Source organism: Strongylocentrotus purpuratus, unplaced genomic scaffold, assembly GCF_000002235.5.
Source record: "Strongylocentrotus purpuratus isolate Spur 01 unplaced genomic scaffold, Spur_5.0 spur5_scaffold_1, whole genome shotgun sequence".
NCBI lineage: Eukaryota > Metazoa > Echinodermata > Echinoidea > Camarodonta > Strongylocentrotidae > Strongylocentrotus > Strongylocentrotus purpuratus.
The window spans coordinates 7,333,508-7,339,507 of NW_022145594.1; the positions used below are offsets into that span (position 1 = coordinate 7,333,508).

Below are 6,000 nucleotides of genomic sequence, written 5' to 3' on the forward strand. Positions count from 1 at the left end.
CATGGACATGAACACTAATTATGAATCATGAAGGACAAAACAATGAAAGCCATTGGTGATTTTTTGCAAGAGTTTTATTCGTTGTTTATGTTGCATCCTTAATTTCACAAATTGTTTATTCAGTGGTGGAGGCAACGAACGTGTATTGTGTGCCCTTTCTTTCGACATACAATCGTACTCAAATGATAGCAGCTGTTGAATTCCGCTGTGTTCAGTTTGCTATTGCCAGCCAACAATGTGGTACAGTGATATGAAAATGCAATGTTTATATTAGATATTCTTGTAAGAAGTGAAGACATCCAATTTAAAGTGTTTAATGTTTACATACACTGGAATAGGTACAGAAGGCTCTATGCCACAGTTATCAAGGTAATTATATTTTGTCCCTGGTGTTCCTATAAACCTATAGTAACTTGTATAATTGTGTTTATGCTGAATAGTTATGGATTTTCTTTATTGCCAAATAAAATAATAATTATTATAATAACAGCACCAACAATCGTTATCAAACCTCAATGAGTATTAATTAATGAGGTTAAATACTCATCTGCAATAAAACCTATGCAATCATTCCTTTTGACAATATTTCATTCTAAAATATGACCATTCCTGTTAACGTGTGCGATAAGAAAACACAAAATACAGTCAAACATTTCTACATAAGCTACCAAAGGGAAATCTACTTAGTGGCCACTGTAGACAGGGGACATTTTTAAGCTTCCACAACACACATTCTCTTCTAGGGGATGCAATATGTGTGACCGCTATAGACAGGTGTCCACAAAGGAAGGTTTTGACTGTATATATAAATGACGAAATACATGTAATATGTATTCAACCTACATCAATTACAGTAGCAATTACATTACATGACGAATAGTTCTGCTTGTTTAATGAACGATAATCATAGCAATGTCAATGCAAAAGTTTACAATTGTTTTGCTTAAGGCATCCTTAATATTAAAGATTTGAGGAAATTTATTGCTGTATATTCCCTATCGACAAAATAAAAATGAAAGATAAGCCTGTAGGTTCATAATCAACCTTTTATAATTATGATACCGCATGTCTATTTTTTGATATCATGACTCTCCATTATGATAATTATAAGGCCTAAACCGAAATAATATTCCAAATGTTTGTTTATACCATACTTATATGACATTAATCATCCGCTAAGTTGAGATTTTAGTCTGAAGATCTAACTTAAACATGACTTTTCCGGAAACGTGCATAATCATGCGAATCAAAGTAAACAACATGAATATTTCTGGTTCTCGTGTTGGTCCTGGGTTTTTTGCCTTACTGATACAGAAATATAATTTCATATAGAACGGTAAATTCCATTATACTCCGTGCATGGGAATTATATGGCACAACCATGGAAATATAGTTTCATGATATTATTTAAATGTTGTCCTAGCACATAGCGTCTATTTTTTATAAATAATATAACAGCATAAATAGGTCAGGTCAGGTTATTTTTTAACCTGATTACGATATTGCAAGCGATATGGTATTATGTGTGAAATATGCTTCGCTTACTAAGTTCGTTATATATTATAAGGCTAAATATGAGTTCTTTCCTAACGCAAAGTAAGAGACTGACCTCGAACCCCGCAAACACCTAACGTTCCCGTAACTTACTTACGTCCCGACAACATTTTAGGTTCCCTGGGAAATAGACTGAGAAGATTACCAAACACATTCAGCCATTGCAAATCTAGCTAATTTTTCTTTTTAACTTCTGTCCTTATTAGGTTGTTAGGTACGCTCCTATTCCCCTTCCCACACTACCAATTTTCATGTAATTTAATGACTTGCATAGTATTAAATAAAGAGAAATTGAGAACTATGTCAATCTCTCTCTCTCTCTCTCTCTCTCTCTCTCTCTCTCTCTCTCTCTCTCTATATATATATATATATATATATCGCTAACAAGCTATCTTTCACTCTTCTCATCTTTCGTTCTCATGTTTCTCGCGCTCTCATTTCTAAAAATAGTTCTGAGAGGGACTGTCACACTTTCAAGCTTTGCATATGTAACAGTTCATTTTGTTAATCATATTAATAATCAGCTTTTTCTTACTCCTTGTGATACTCATTTTTTCTTACCCATTCAAATATTTAGTAATCGCTTAAATATAGAATATGGAATATAGATTCAGAAAGTAAGAACAAAATCATTACGAGCACAAAATGATAGATATTTATAATTTAAAACAAAAATTATTATATTTGTTGGTGCGTTACATAAAAATCGTACTATTCATTCATGAATAAATTTAATCTCCCAACATTGACCCTTTTACATGATTGTAACCATTTCAACAAATCATCTCAGGGATTTTAATGGGCTTGAGCGTCTCATTTTGAAATTTGCGAACATTACTTTGACGTATTATGTAATCCCAACATTAACTTCTATGGGACAGTTAAATTGCCCATATTTTTTTGGAATGCAATTTTGGTATCCAAACTAACAATATCTCATTACAAAAGGATAATGTAAAGCTGATATTTCAATATGTAGAAGGTTAGCGTGAAACCCCAAACACTGGCCTATATCAAAGACCAAAGACACATCTATTGATTACTCCACTGCAAGACAAGAAATGGTAGTGTTTACTATGGGGCACCATGTGTTACACGTCTGATTCCATCACAAAGTTGTTTACTTCAAATAAATGATTTTGTCACAAAAGCAATCTCACAATTTCATTTCAACACGAAATCACTCTCACAGAATAATTTTGTCACGAAATCATTCTAACAGAGTGATTTTGTCTACGGAATCAAACGGGTTTGATTTTATGAACAAAATCACATTGCTTGATTGTTTTTGTGACAACATCAAGTGTGTGGAGTGATTTTATGACGAAATTCCACATGCGTCACATGGTGCCCCATAGTTTGCTATCCAGGTACCAGGTTGGTAACTGAGATTGACTGTTGTTAATATGTAACCAGTGAAAGAGTGCTGAGAAAATTAAAATGAGATTCGTCATTAATTGCGCGGGAATAGAGGGTATTGATTATTATTTAGGGCAGGAAAGGAGAGGGGAGAGAAAGAGAGAGAGAGAGAGAGAGAGGAAAAGGGAAAGAAAGGAGAGACGGGGACATGTTTGTATATTTAGGAGCCATGAGCGAAGCCGATGATAGATTAATATTAAAACACGAGAAAGAGAGAAAGAAAGAAAGAAAGAGAGATGCAGTGTATTTAAAAAATAAAGGCAGATGCAATTTAAGAGAGAGAGAGAGAGAGAGAGAGACATAATAAACGAGGGCGTGTTTTTGAGGGACAGTGAAAGATGTCAAAGGAATGTAAAACAAATCGACAAGATTTCATGGAATATTGATGCAAATAGAGAATAGTGTAGATTTGGGGTAGAATCGACGGATAGAAAATGATAGAATACTGAATAGAATCTTGGAAATATTACAAATATATGTATATAATATTCAATACTGAAGGCGTATTGAATAGTATAGACAAAATAGCCCTGAAAACACATCAATTGCATATTACATAAAACTTGATCCGTCTAATCATTTAGATAAAAATCGTTTGCTCGCACTTGTCATAGAATTAACGCTCCAAACACCTCCCAGGTCTCCACCAGGGGTTCTGCATCTATCTCACACACAGATACACTTTTTATTGTAACAATAGTTATTTAGAGTACTCCTAACCCGTTAGCCTTGTTTACACATCGCGCTCAAAATAAAAACAAAACATTGATAAATGCAGATAGGGAGGCTGTTACTGGACATTCGTTAATTCAGAGGAATTAATTATGTAACGAAGGGCCTATAAAGAAACATCGTAGGTGAGAGAAGTATGAATAGGGGAGTGAGATTGGGAATTTGGAGATAACGGGAGAAATAGAGAGAGAGAGGGATCGAGATAAGAGGAGGGGAAATGTGTGATTGTGAAATTGTGGTTGAGAAAGTAGAGCTTAGAGAATAAACGGAAAGTCAATGTGTGTGTGTGTGGGGGAAGTTATGTGGGATATAAAGGGATATAAAGGGATATAAAGATACAGAAAGAGATAAATGAAGGGAAAGAAGAGAAAGAGAGAGGGACGGGGTGCGTCGCGGATGGCGTAAGGTAAACAAAAAGATCATGAGAGGAGAGACAGAGGAGTTAGGACATTAATTAAATATATGATCCATGTTGTTCGTATAAGTGCAGCACATTGCTATAAAATATGCACCATTTATTGAAAGCTCAATAACTATGACAGATAAAAGAGCAACAATATTGCTTACCGTTTCAAATCACAAGCACGATCACAAAGCACAGCTGATCATTAATTCACGCCACTCGAGTATTTGTCCCAGTCCTAGCCGTTAGTGCTCGCCCTGTGTCTGTTTCCCCATAAACACGTAGGCTATATACACTGGATGGGTGGGCGTTAGTGAAAACACAGTATTCTATGCGACCGTCCTCATAGTCTCAATACAGGCACTATAATTATTTTTTTCTGCAACGACAACACGACGAGGTTGTGTTCTCGCATTTGGCGGAGTAAATCAAGTGTTCAAGTGTGAGTTGGGGTATATGGATGGTGAGTGTGTGTGTGTGTGTGTGCGCGCGCGCACGCGTGTGCGTGTGTGCGTTGGTGTTTGTGTGTGTATGTTAGACAGCGAGACGGCTCATGTTCAGTAAAAATGAAGTAAATATTATTTGCACAATATAAACGATATATTTTCTCTTTTAACATATCGTATTATCATCTTGAACGAATAAAAAATAGACCACCGTAAAATATATAAAATATACAAAGGTTTTTAACACCAGTTTGGTAATTAATTGATTTCATCTAGTTTGTAAGTGATGTTTGTGGATACTTAATTCTGAAAGCATATTATTCACCTTTAAAATCACAATTTCGTTAAATAAACCTTCTCACTGCCACTGGAGAAGGAGAGGGGGGGGGGGGGGCAATTGATGTGCTTGTTTTATTACCTCAGGTACAATTCCAAGAATGACATCAATGGTTGTGATCAAAATGTGAGACTTGTGATTATTCACTTTCCATGAATATTTCATCTACGACCGACCATCTAGCCACTGAGTGGTTAATCAACTAATCGCATGAGCGTGGATATTTTTTTTTGTTTCTCGAAACTATCCTTTTCATTTCTCGAAACTATCATACTTCAATTAAGGTAAAATCATTGAAGTGAAATTAAAACCAGAAGAATGAGAGAAAAGAAATTGTTGAAAGTTTAAACAATATCCGATTGAAGAAAATAGAAAGCTTAAGTTGTCATCAGTCATAACTATCAGTGAAACACAAATTGGCAACACTGTGACATATCTAGCGAGCTCCTCTCCAATTCTCTCTGTACAGAAAATTTTACAAACTTTTGTTATTGATGACGGAATAGATTTCTTTCATACATACAGGGGTTGTATACAAAAAAGAGCATATTTGCAATAATTATATTTAGGGTATATGTACGGCTTTACATTTTCTTAAGGGAAAATGTCATTCTATTATTTTTTTTTTAGTACGGTGCAAATAAGACGAGACCTCATCATATATGTCACATAGATGCCAATTTGCGTATGATCAATAGCATCTTCACAAATTCACAACCGTCCTATTTTAATCGTTTTTTGCTCAAAGTTTTTCTGACCTGTTTCTCTAATTAATCTGCTTCCATTCAAACCAACTTCATATCGAAAAGGACTACCCCATTAATAACTGATATAATGTGGCGTAAAGGAGACTATCATACTTCTATTTCCGGCAATATCATTAAATTCAAGTGAATGTACATATTCAAACTTAATATTATATATTCGTTAGGCACTTAACTAGCAAAAAAATTGCACATTCGCATACATTAAATACATTTTTTATTCCTAAGCGTTTTGCAAAACACTCCTTTTGTTGTACTCACCATGGCATTTCATTTGTCCTATATATTTAAAGCATAATACACAAACTTGAAAGGAGGCTATAGGTACATATATATCGCGTACTG

The 6,000-nt window shown here is 34.7% G+C and overlaps 1 protein-coding gene across 1 annotated transcript in view; it reads right to left on the bottom strand.

Annotated features, from left to right (window-relative positions):
* The window catches only part of LOC752189 (astrocytic phosphoprotein PEA-15), a 34,902-nt gene extending 30,440 nt beyond the window's left edge, over nucleotides 1–4,462 (bottom strand). The window contains exon 1 of the mRNA XM_011677759.2: nucleotides 4,273–4,462. The gene's annotated coding sequence lies outside the window, so the exon portion shown is untranslated. The remainder of the gene's footprint in view (nucleotides 1–4,272) is intronic.
* Between the last annotated feature and the right edge of the window lie 1,538 nt (nucleotides 4,463–6,000).